Source organism: Xyrauchen texanus, chromosome 2 (assembly GCF_025860055.1).
Source record: "Xyrauchen texanus isolate HMW12.3.18 chromosome 2, RBS_HiC_50CHRs, whole genome shotgun sequence".
Classification (NCBI taxonomy): Eukaryota; Metazoa; Chordata; class Actinopteri; order Cypriniformes; family Catostomidae; genus Xyrauchen; species Xyrauchen texanus.
Genome location: NC_068277.1, coordinates 582327 through 595589, shown reverse-complemented (window position 1 = coordinate 595589; position 13263 = coordinate 582327). Strand labels below are relative to the sequence as shown.

Below are 13263 nucleotides of genomic sequence, written 5' to 3'. Positions count from 1 at the left end.
GGGCCCCCCTCCACCCAAAAGTTGTCCATTGTTCATGCCCAGGTTTTCAAGCGGGGGGAGGGGGGGGGTCACCAAACTAGATCGCACAGCCTTAAAGTCCAGGGCTCCCATGGGTAGTCAAGGGCCCCTGGGCACTGGCCCCATTGGCCTGGTCGGTAATCCATCCCTGATTAGCAGTCAAGGTACATTTCCCCGTCAGTGATCGCCTTGGGCACCGACAGATAACAGAGTTCCCTCACTATTATTTTATGTTCGTTCAGGATAGTTTTACTAATGAAGCATTGTTTACTACAGTTTATAGTTGCATGTTGGAATTAGCAGTAAAACTGTAGTATTTACCAGCGACTTTACTACAGTAACCATATTTTAACCATCACATTTGACAGTATATGGGCAGTATATGGTCTGCACTTATATAGTGCTTTTTTCTAACCTCAGAGGTTACCAAAGCGCTATACACTGTGTCCCAATCACCCATTCACACACACATTCATACACCAATGATGGCAGAGCTGCCATGCAAGGTGCTAGTCTGCCATTGGGAGCAACTTGGGGTTCAGTGTCTTGCCCAAGGACACTTCGGCATGTGGAGTCGTGTGGGCCGGGAATCTAACCGCCAACCCTGCAATTAGCAGCCGACCCGCTCTACCACCGAAGCCACAGCCGGCCGTATATGACAGTATATGGACAGTATATGACAGTATATGACTGTATATGACACTATATGACAGTATATGGACAGTATATGACACTATATGACAGTATATGACAGTATATGACTGTATATGACAGTATATGGACAGTATATGACAGTATATGACAGTATATGACTGTATATGACTGTATATGACAGTATATGGACAGTATATGGACAGTATATGACGGTATATGGACAGTATATGGACAGTATATGACAGTATATGGACAGCATATGACAGTATATGACAGTATATGACGGTATATGGACAGTATATGGACAGTATATGGACAGTATATGACAGTACATGGACAGTATATGACAGTATATGACAGTATATGGACAGTATATGATGGTATATGGACAGTATATGACAGTATATGACAGTATATGGACAGTATATGACAGTATATGACTGTATATGACGGTATATGACAGTATATGGACAGTATATGGACAGTATATGACAGTATATGACTGTATATGACAGTATATGACTGTATATGACAGTATATGGACAGTACATGACAGTATATGGCTGTATATGACAGTATATGGACAGTATATGACAGTATATGGACAGTATATGACAGTATATGGCTGTATATGACAGTATATGGACAGTATATGACAGTATATGGACAGTATATGACTGTATATGACTGTATATGACAGTATATGGACAGTATATGACAGTATATGACAGTATATGGACAGTATATGACAGTATATGGCTGTATATGACAGTATATGGACAGTATATGACAGTATATGACTGTATATGACAGTATATGACAGTATATGGACATAGAGAAGCAGCACATTTTACAAATATCTAAAATGTAATATAATTTTAAAAAAATGTCACATACTAAAAGATGAATTTAGCTACATATCTGAACAGTATATATACATGTTTCGTAAACCCCCCAGGTGTCCCCTCTGGCCCCCCTACAGAAAACACACCAGCCGTGTCTGGGATGAAATTCAGTTGCTCTTATTACAGTTTTTTACGATTGTTTACACACTAAAACAAAAATTTCCACACAATTTGCAAAATTCTACTCCAATGAGCAAAACACCTCCACAGATTTGCACAACATTACACACAATGTCTGCTTCACCCTTTTTGCAAAACATTACACACAGTGATTTGTAAAACTCTAAACACATTTTCACACCTTAGACACAGATAAGGATTGTGAGGTTACTTCCTTGTCATTACAAAGCACTGGATTGCCAATGACCACACTAATGAACGAATTGGATAATCACAACCACCAGGTGTGGAAGCACACATGTGCTAATTTGAAAACGCAGCACTCAGTTGTGCTATAAAAGGCAGCAGGTGAGTACACCTGTCTTCAACAAAAATGGAAGGAGTTAGAAGAAGAAGAAGAAGAGTGAGAATGAGAGGGGGAGCTCAAAGAGGAGATGAAGGTGGTAGAGGAGGAAGAGAAGGAGATAGAGGAAGAGAAGGGGTTAGAGGAAGAGGTAGAGAAGGACTTGAAGGGTTGATAGAACCTGAACAAAGACGAGGACCAAATTTGACTCGAGAAATCCGTGCAACACTTATTGACCATGTTATCAACCATGGACTGACACTGATGGAAGCTGGACAAAGAGTTCAACCAAATCTCAGCAGAAATACTGTTGCGTCAGTAATTCGGACATTTCATAGAGAAAACAGGTAAGCTAACCACACAGTACATTGAAACTGAAGCTTGCTGTACTTGTCATCAATAATGTTTACTGTGACATTTGACAGTAGGCTGCATATGTATTATTTATATATATATCAAATTTGTTTTTACATAGGATTGAGGGTAGAGGACACCAAGGTGGAAGGGGCCCCATGTTCACTCGTGCACAAGAGGCTGCCATTGTGAACATGGTTTTGGCCAATAATTGTATCAGGCTGCGAGAAATCCAAGCCAATATCATCAATGATGACAATATTTTAAATAACATCCAACGAGTCTCTCTGTCAACTAATGTAACTAATGTAGGTCGAATCCTAAAGAAAAATCAAATATACATGAAGCAAGTGTATCGGGTACCATTTGACAGAAATTCAGAGAGAGTGAAACATCTGCGCAATGAGTATGTGGAGGGATGTATTGTTCATCTTACTATGGTGTGGTATTGTGCACTGCTCATAATGTTCTGTCACAAAAAACAAATACTGTGCAATAGATATTGAATAGCATCTTATTGTCTTTAATGTGTTTCAGAGAGTCTTGCAAATGGATGCAGCAGAAATTCAACATGAATTTATATATGTGGATGAGGCTGGATTTAACCTTGCGAAAACAAGAAGAGGGAGAAATGTAATTGGACACAGGGCAATCACCAGTGTGCCAGGGCAGCGAGGGGGTAACATCACCATTTGTACTGCTATCACACAAAATGGGGTCCTCCACCACCATGCAAATCTGGGACCCTATAATGCAAATCTAATTCTTGCATTTCTTGACCGATTGCATGAGATTGTCACAGCATTACACCAAGTGGACCAGATGCGGTACATTGTCGTTTGGGACAATGTCTCATTCCATCGGGCTGCTCTGGTCCAGAATTGGTTCCATGATCACCCTGATTTTGAAGTCTTATACCTTCCCCCATACTCCCCCTTCCTGAATCCTATAGAAGAGTTTTTTTCAGCGTGGCGGTGGAAGGTATACGACCTGCGGCCCTATGACCGTTTGCCCCTCATTCAGGCCATGGAGCAGGCCTGTGATCTTATTGAAGCAGCTTCTGTGCAGGGCTGGATTCATCACACGGCGATTCTTCAACGGTGCCTTGCCAATGAAGACATAGCCTGTGATGTGGATGAAATCTTATGGCCTGATCCAGCCAGACGGAGAGATGAATAGTTACAGTATTCTTGTTGGTTTTACAGTTTTCTGTAATTTCTGTTTACTTTACTTTTCAAAAGTGTCTAAAGAGTCAAAGTGTATGTACTGTAATTCATGCAGTCATTTTTATTTGTCTACAGATTTTATGTTTCATTGATTTCATTGTAGGTTGATTACTGTAACTGATTATGGTAAGAAATATTGTAAGTATTGAAATAAATACTTGAAATATTCAGTCAGCAGCATCAGTGTTGTGCAGTGCATGGTCAGTTTATAGTAGGCCTATTTGTGTACATTCTCCCTATATCTCAAACTAATCATGAAGAATGTTGTGGGTTTGTCTCAATTTTTTTCCAATCTAAATTATCCCTTACATAACAATGTCTGGCCAAAAATCTAGCACATGCTATTTCCTAAAATTCGTTTTTTACAAATGTGTTTTTTATTTATCACAGCAGTGTGAAACTGGCTGCAATAGTGTCTGATCATTGAGGACTGTGTTGGTTAAATAAAAACTAATAGCCTTTTCACAAATATGTGTATATGTTTTGACTGAAGTGTGTTTTTTTTTTGACAGTCATTTTGCAAACAATCTAGGAATTATGCAAATTGAGTGTGGTGTTTGGATAATTGTGCTTATATTTTGAAAAAAAGAAACTGTAAAATTATGATTATGAACAAACTGCACATTTGGGTGTCCTGCTATACGACCCACGATGGTGGTGACTGTGGGGATAAAACCAGCAACCTTCTGATTACCAGATTACCAGTTATGTGCTTTAGACCACTACACCACCACCACTTTTCATTCAAATAGAAATAAAAATGTAAAACTATTATAACTTTAGTCCATACAGCATATAATGTTATAATTATTAATCATTGTAATTCTAATATTTCTCTTTTCAGTTTTTCTATATTATTGCTTCACTATTGCAAGACATGCCGATAAACACATCGAGATGAATTCAATGAATTTACACAGAGACTGAATGATCTCTCGATAAATGAAGGATGCATCACCATGTGTGTGTGTATCAGTGTGAGTGTATGTATGTGTGTATCTGTGTGTGTGTGTGTGTGAATCTAACACACACACACTCACACAGATCACAGCACACACACTCACACAGCTCACACACACACACACACAGATCACACACACATACTCACCGAACAGAGTCAACGTGATTGTGTCAGAAACGTCCTTGATAAAGTCCTCGTATGGATCCAGCGTCCCGTTCACATTTAGCGCAGCAGAAACGCTCTCACTTCACATTTAGTCCGATTGTAAAAGAGCAGAAAGAGTGGCGTGTGTTTGCTCATCTGGAGAAGCGTCGCAGTTCAGTGTCATGAAGAAACTGAGTTTCCTCGGGGGGGAAAAGAAGAAACAAAAGCTGGATCCAAACGTGTCATCCAGTGAGATCACCAGCAAACACACTGATCAACATTCCCAAAGAAAACGTCTGGAGGATGGAGGGAAACTCACACACACACACACACACACACACACACACACACGCACACACACACGCACACACGGCTGAAACAATGCAACTTTACGTGCTTTGATTGAACAGCAGCTCCTGCTCTAATGAACACACACACACACACACACACACACACACACACACACACACACACACACACACACACACACACACACACACACACACTAATGCATGATAACAGATAAACAGATAAAGACAAAGAGGGACAGACATGTGGAGTGAAAGACTAATGAACACACCAGTAATGAAGATTTACAGACAGAATATTGATTATGTATATAGGATATATATACACAATTATATATGCTTTCACAACTGGAGTGTGTATGAAAATTATGTGTGCACACACACACATACAGGTAACAGAGCAGCAGAACAGAGAGAGAGACAGGTGGAGGATGAGTGTACGAGGATCTATATGAGGTTGTGCTGGTACAGTGTACACACACACACACACACACACACACACACACACACACACACTGATTGAGGGAAGACACACGTCCCTCTCTACATCACATACTGCATGTGTGTGTTCATGTGTGTGGTTTTCCAACAGAACACACACAATCACACAACAGTGAACACAGATCAACCTACCTACAATCACAACACACCAGCATCAGGATGATGGAGGGAGAGCAGAAACACACACTCCTCCGCCGCTCATCAATAGCAGAAATTATAGATGAGATAGACGGAGAAGTAGACGAGCAGGCAGATGATGGACAGAGCCAGCAAATGAGAAGAGAGAGCACCTCCCACGATCACGATGAGGAAGAAAAAGAACAAAAAACGAAAGAAAAAAGCGAAAACTGCTGCCGCCTCCGTCTTTCCTGCTCTTTTGGAGGGTGTGTGTGTCCCTCCCTCTGATGCCTCACACAAACACCTGCTCGCAACACACACACACGCCACTGTCGACACACACATGCTGCATCTGTACCGCTGCGCAAAACACACACACACACACTGCTGCCTGTATGAGAGAGAGAGAGAGAGAGAGAGAGAGAGAGAGAGAGAGAGAGAGAGAGAGAGCGAGAGAGAGCACTAGACAGATCTAACTCTCTCTTTATCATGCTAGGGGGGTCAGCAGCATTAGTATGCAATGAGAGAGAGTGAGAGAGACAGGAGGTGTGAAGTGGCACTGCACAGACATGAGCAGTACTGTGTCTCCCTCTAGTGTCAGAGCAGTGAAACATCATCACTGTTAATGGGTCTGTCTGGCCCAAAACCTCGTAGGGCACCTAGTAACCCTAACCCTAAATAGGCAGCTGTTTTCTAAAGGCTTATTCACATCAAGCCTAAATTGTAGGTGCAAATGTTGGCGCCAACAGTTACTCAGCAAACTGACATTAATGTTGCATTCCTTTCAACCTTGGAAAGTCGGAATTTACAACTTCCTACTAGGAAAAGTGCAATGGATCGGAACTAGTCAGACTTCTGAATTGGAAACTTGAGCGTAAATCTTTTGCTCCGATTTCACCGAGATGCAGGTGCGTAACAGGGAGTTGAATAAAGTTAGTGATAAACATTCACTTTTATTAAATAATATTCATCAGTGAGTCAAAGTTCATTTCATGATAGTACAGATTGTTTTGGGCCCTGGAGAAGTTTTGACATGCCTTGACATTTGTGCTTTTTTCAGTTGCTTAAAAACATATTAATGTCTAAAATCTGATAACACTGTCTTCAGCACAAACTGGGCTACAATAATATGTGAGCAACATGTGTGTACATGTTTGTATTTTTGAGAAAATAATGTTTATGTGTGGTTTTTGAAAAAACTAAAGTTTTAAGTAACTGAAATAAGGCCATATAACACAAACATTTGTCCACAATACTTTTGAGAACTGGATCTTGTAGCCTAGAGGTTTTGCTACAAAATGATGTGAAAATCATCCTGATCACTCATTCATACAAAACAATATAGTCATTGAACTTTTGTAAGACACTTTTAGTGTTGAAAGGTCATATCCGAGGAGGCGTGAATGATCATGAATACTGATTGTAATTCACACCTGAGTAGACAAAAGACCCCTCTGGGCCTATCAATGAGGGATACAGAATGAATGTGAGGAGACTTAATGATCAAAATCAAGTTGTAAGTTAAAAGAAGTAATCTGACTATATATTTTCTTTACATAAAGACTTAATTTTAGACCTACACTACCATTAAAATAAGTCTCTTCTGCTCACCAAGACTGGATTTATTTTATCCAAAATACAGTAAAAACAGTGATATTGTAAACAGTTTTCTATTTGAATATATTGTAAAATGCAATTTGTAATCAAAGCTGAATTTTCAGCATCATTACATATCGTGTTGATATCATACAGCATACAATTTAAATACCTGCTTTAGCCGAAACAGCATTTAAATGTAACTAAAACTTGCTTATTTGGAGTTATATTTCAAATGTCAATACTCTGAATCCTGTCTGGCAAGTCTGGAAACAGTCCCACTAGTAAATTTTGTACATGTTTATATAAAATAGCATGTCAGCTAATGAAAACTAAATGGCTTACTCGTCTGAAATTGTATCTCTTCAAAATACAAACGTTCATGGAAGTCCCGCTCTTCTTCTGAGGAAAATGTGAACTCTTCGTCACTATACAGGAGTTTCCTCACCTGTGTATCTTGCAATCTTTCAAACGTGCAGATAAGTGAAAGAACTATATGTTTTCATGGCACAGTCGGGGGCGTGTACATTTCGCTTGATCGTCTCAGAACATTAGCGTATGAATGGCGCACTCTGCTGGTGGGTGGGGTCACATTACAGATAATTCACTGAGCCAGGAAAACTGTACATTGTGTTGTTTCATACAGATTACATTGCAGGAGAATATTTGTTTTAAATTTGAATTGTTTTTATTTAAAAGACATTTTAAGCTTTCTTTAGACATATGTTTCAGGTTTGTGTGATAAGTATTTGTGGAGTTTCAGTTCATTTTTGTGACGTGTTTCTGAAATATGCTCGTGAACACAGAGACTGCTGATAGCTCACCCTTTTTATTTTCTTTATTTTAAATAGCACAAGATTTTGTTGTTGTTGTGAGTGTACACAAATAAAAGTCGACACTTTATAGTCTCTAATGATGTCTTACACTTATCTGTATACCCAAAATGACGGAGTATTTTAAGTTGTTTCTGCTGTAATGCCAAAAATATCCATCAGGACGTGCCGGCGTGTCCGCCGATCCCAGAGGATTAACAAACATTTGCAGAGACAGGTGTTTAAAACATGGTAAATTTACTCACTTTTGATAATCGTTCACCTGTTCCTGTGAAGCCCATGGTCAAGACGATGGAAAAGAGGATCTGGTGGTTAACCGTATCAAAAGCAGTGGACAGATCCAGTAGAATGACAACAAATAATTTGGATGCTGCTCTCGCCAACCTCAGAGCGTCAGTGACAGACAGCAAGGAAGTTTCAGTTGAGTATCTGCTTTTCAAGCCAGACTGGTTGCTTTCTATCAGGTTGTTCTGGAAGAGAAAAGTGGAGACCTGACTGAACATGACTCGTTCAAGTGTTTTCGCTCTGAAGGGGAGAAGAGAGACCGGTCTGTAGTTTTATAAGAGTGCAGGGTTTAGTGTGGGTTTCTTAAGCACTAGGGTTACTCGAGCCTCCTCAAATGTACTGGGGAGGAACCAGTAAGGAGAAAAGTGTAAATAATATGTGCGAGCAAAGGTAGGGTAGAAGGAGAAATGGCCTGGAGGAGTTGGGAGGGATTAAGATCAAGGGGACAGGTAGTAGGGTGGACGGAGACACCTGAGCCTCAGAGAGGAGAGAAAGAGGGGAGCAGGGGGTTGTGTGTTGGTGATGGGTGTCTGTGTGTTTGTGTTGTGGAGAATTGCGTGCTGATGTTTGTTATTTTGCCTGTGTAAAAAAGTGGCAAAATCATCAGCTATTAGAGAAGATGTGTGAGGGGGAGGAGGACATAGGCAAAATTTGAAAGTTTTGAAGACGTGCTGTTAATTTTTCTTTGATAGTATGATGTTTCAGAGGTTAAGAAGTTAGCAGAGAAAAAAGAGAGCATTGACTGATGCGTTCTCAGGTCAGCTTTAGATTGGTGGTAGTGTCTTTCAGCAGCCCTGAGTTTGGATCGATGTTCACAAAGAACATCAGATAGCCAGGGCTTAGGGGTGTGGCACGTGCTGGCCACATGTTACAAATATTGTCTTGACAAGATATTAAAGAGGAGCATGGATTGTTAGCAGCATTAAAGGCATCAAGCAAGGACCATTGGTTAGAGGAGGGAAGAGAGGATGAGACCATCGAGGAAAGATGGGTATGCTATGTTAAACCTAAAGAAGAAATGATCGGAAATGTCTAGTGAAGTCACAAAAACATGGTCAGTGTACAGTCACGTGTGTAGTTGAGGTGTGAGGCATTTGAGGTAAAATGAGGCAAGCAAGTATGAATGTTTGTGAGGTTTGTCCAGGTCACTGTTGAAGGAGGATACTCACACATCCAGCTCCTCCAAGATGTTTCCTAGCGGACCGGGGGACGATGTGTATCTACAAAATGTATTTTTACAGTATGGATGATAGAAATGGCATATAGTTAAAAGACGTTATTGTTACACAAAGAGGACAGAGGCATACATTTCCTTTTTTTTTTATTTTTTTTTTATTGCAAATTAACAAAAGAGTAACACATACAAGGGAGTGAGACACATATACAATACAGAAGAGAGAAAAAGCACAAAAACAAAAACAACGAGATACAAAACAGCCCAACACAGTCATCGATAAAGTGATGTATGTAGACAGATGAGATCCTTTCTGTGACGCAAGTATAGAAGGTAGTATCAGTATATTTTTAGTGAGGGTATTAATCACCCCAACAATCACAACAATAACAGCAATATATTAATATTAGTGGTGATAGTAGTAATGATGACATTTATAATGATAATTCATGACAATAATAGGAGCATTAGCTCTAGCAATCTATAATAATAATAGTGACAATAGTATTAATAGTATTAATAACAATACATTTAGGTCAGTCAATAATGTCACCGTACCTGCTCTAAACTCTAGGTCTAGGCATACATTTCCATCAAACCTGTACCCCCACCCCTCCCAGTTTGACAGGGGTGTAGGAGAAATTGAAGCTGGTGGAGAGGGAAGAGGGTTCTGTATTTCATACATTTCTGAATTAAAAGCACAATAAACAGAGTTGTACAAATACTTTCTTCCTATTAACAGGTACTAGTCTAAACATCACAAAAAAGTATTATGCACAGATTTAAGGCCAAGACATACAATATACAAAAGAACACCACATCATTGGTAGATACTACGTTTCCGTTTTGTCAGTATTCAACCGGCGTGCAAAACTATGTTATGCGATTTTTTTCTTTAGTTTAATTAGTCTACACAAGGTCTACTTAGTCTTCTTGCAGCAAACCTGCCGCATATTTGCCACTGATAATTTTCACATGCAAATGTGATTTGAGTCAATCTTGCGTCAAATTGTCCATCATAGAGCTTCATAATTCTGGTAAACACTGAGTGAGTCTGGTTTAGGGTTAGGGTGGGGTTAGTCAGAGGTGTACTGGCCCCCACAGTGAGTCTGGTTTAGGGTTAGGGTGGGGTTAGTCAGAGGGGAACTGGCCCCCACAGTGAGTCTGGTTTAGGGTTAGGGTGGGGTTAGTCAGAGGGAACTGGCCCCCACAGTGAGTCTGGTTTAGGGTTAGGGTGGGGTTAGTCAGAGGGGAACTGGCCCCCACAGTGAGTCTGGTTTAGGGTTAGGGTGGGGTTAGTCAGAGGGGAACTGGCCCCCACAGTGAGTCTGGTTTAGGGTTAGGGTGGGGTTAGTCAGAGGGGAACTGGCCCCCACAGTGAGTCTGGTTTAGGGTTAGGGTGGGGTTAGTCAGAGGGAACTGGCCCCCACAGTGAGTCTGGTTTAGGGTTAGGGTGGGGTTAGTCAGAGGGAACTGGCCCCCACAGTGAGTCTGGTTTAGGGTTAGGGTGGGGTTAGTCAGAGGGGAACTGGCCCCCACAGTGAGTCTGGTTTAGGGTTAGGGTGGGGTTATTCAGAGGGGAACTGGCCCCCACAGCGAGTCTGGTTTAGGGTTAGGGTGGGGTTGGTCAGAGGGGAACTGGCCCCCACAGCGAGTCTGGTTTAGGGTTAGGGTGGGGTTAGTCGGAGGGGAACTGGCCCCCACAGCGAGTCTGGTTTAGGGTTAGGGTGGGGTTAGTCGGAGGGGAACTGGCCCCCACAGCGAGTCTGGTTTAGGGTTAGGGTGGGGTTGGTCGGAGGGGAACTGGCCCCCACAGCGAGTCTGGTTTAGGGTTAGGGTGGGGTTGGTCGGAGGGGAACTGGCCCCCACAGCGAGTCTGGTTTAGGGTTAGGGTGGGGTCGGTCGGAGGGGAACTGGCCCCCACAGCGAGTCTGGTTTAGGGTTAGGGTGGGGTCAGTCAGAGGGGAACTGGCCCCCACAGTGAGTCTGGTTTAGGGTTAGGGTGGGGTCGGTCAGAGGGGAACTGGCCCCCACAGCGAGTCTGGTTTAGGGTTAGGGTGGGGTCGGTCGGAGGGGAACTGGCCCCCACAGCGAGTCTGGTTTAGGGTTAGGGTGGGGTCGGTCGGAGGGGAACTGGCCCCCACAGCGAGTCTGGTTTAGGGTTAGGGTGGGGTCAGTCAGAGGGGAACTGGCCCCCACAGCGAGTCTGGTTTAGGGTTAGGGTGGGGTCATTCAGAGGGGAACTGGCCCCCACAGCGAGTCTGGTTTAGGGTTAGGGTGGGGTCGGTCAGAGGGGAACTGGCCCCCACAGCGAGTCTGGTTTAGGGTTAGGGTGGGGTCAGTCAGAGGGGAACTGGCCCCAACAGCGAGTCTGGTTTAGGGTTAGGGTGGGGTCGGTCGGAGGGGAACTGGCCCCCACAGCGAGTCTGGTTTAGGGTTAGGGTGGGGTCGGTCAGAGGGGAACTGGCCCCCACAGCGAGTCTGGTTTAGGGTTAGGGTGGGGTTGGTCAGAGGGGAACTGGCCCCCACAGCGAGTCTGGTTTAGGGTTAGGGTGGGGTTAGTCAGAGGGGAACTGGCCCCCACAGTGAGTCTGGTTTAGGGTTAGGGTGGGGTTAGTCAGAGGGAACTGGCCCCACAGTGAGTCTGGTTTAGGGTTAGGGTGGGGTTAGTCAGAGGGGAACTGGCCCCACAGTGAGTCTGGTTTAGGGTTAGGGTGGGGTTAGTCAGAGGGGAACTGGCCCCCACAGTGAGTCTGGTTTAGGGTTAGGGTGGGGTCAGTCAGAGGGAACTGGCCCCCACAGTGAGTCTGGTTTAGGGTTAGGGTGGGGTCAGTCAGAGGGAACTGGCCCCCACAGTGAGTCTGGTTTAGGGTTAGGGTGGGGTTAGTCAGAGGGGAACTGGCCCCCACAGTGAGTCTGGTTTAGGGTTAGGGTGGGGTTAGTCAGAGGGAACTGGCCCCCACAGTGAGTCTGGTTTAGGGTTAGGGTGGGGTTAGTCAGAGGGAACTGGCCCCCACAGTGAGTCTGGTTTAGGGTTAGGGTGGGGTTAGTCAGAGGGGAACTGGCCCCCACAGTAAGTCTGGTTTAGGGTTAGGGTGGGGTTTGTCAGAGGGGAACTGGCCCCCACAGTGAGTCTGGTTTAGGGTTAGGGTGGGGTTTGTCAGAGGGGAACTGGCCCCCACAGTGAGTCTGGTTTAGGGTTAGGGTGGGGTTTGTCAGAGGGGAACTGGCCCCCACAGTGAGTCTGGTTTAGGGTTATGGTGGGGTTAGTCAGAGGGGAACTGGCCCCCACAGTAAGTCTGGTTTAGGGTTAGGGTGGGGTTTGTCAGAGGGGAACTGGCCCCCACAGTGAGTCTGGTTTAGGGTTAGGGTGGGGTTTGTCAGAGGGGAACTGGCCCCCACAGCGAGAATTTAGTTTTTGCAGTAATTGTTACAATGTATAACTTTGTGAAAAATGTCAAATGTCTGAAGGTTTTCACAAATTTGTTTTGTAATTTTTTTGAATTAATGTCATTAATAATCTGTGATTTGAAAGAAGTTAGCATAAAAAAGCAGAACCTCAAACAATCGTAATCAGCTGCTTTAAATATTCAGATATCGTATCAGCACATGCATTTTGTAATGTGCACCTGTACTCACATGTTTCATTCATAGCATTTATTTTTTTGCTAGTTTTCACAATGTTTTCGCCTTTTTTGCAATTTTTTCAGGTTTTATTAATTTA

General features: G+C 43.0%; 1 protein-coding gene across 1 annotated transcript in view; it reads right to left on the bottom strand.

The window, feature by feature from the left end:
• Positions 1-5973, bottom strand: part of LOC127653509 (glutamate receptor ionotropic, NMDA 2B-like) — an 87449-nt gene extending 81476 nt beyond the window's left edge. Inside the window, exons 1-2 of the mRNA XM_052140198.1 lie at positions 5667-5973; positions 4729-4925 (exon numbers count right to left, since the gene is read on the bottom strand). The gene's annotated coding sequence lies outside the window, so the exon portion shown is untranslated. The remainder of the gene's footprint in view (positions 1-4728; positions 4926-5666) is intronic.
• Between the last annotated feature and the right edge of the window lie 7290 nt (positions 5974-13263).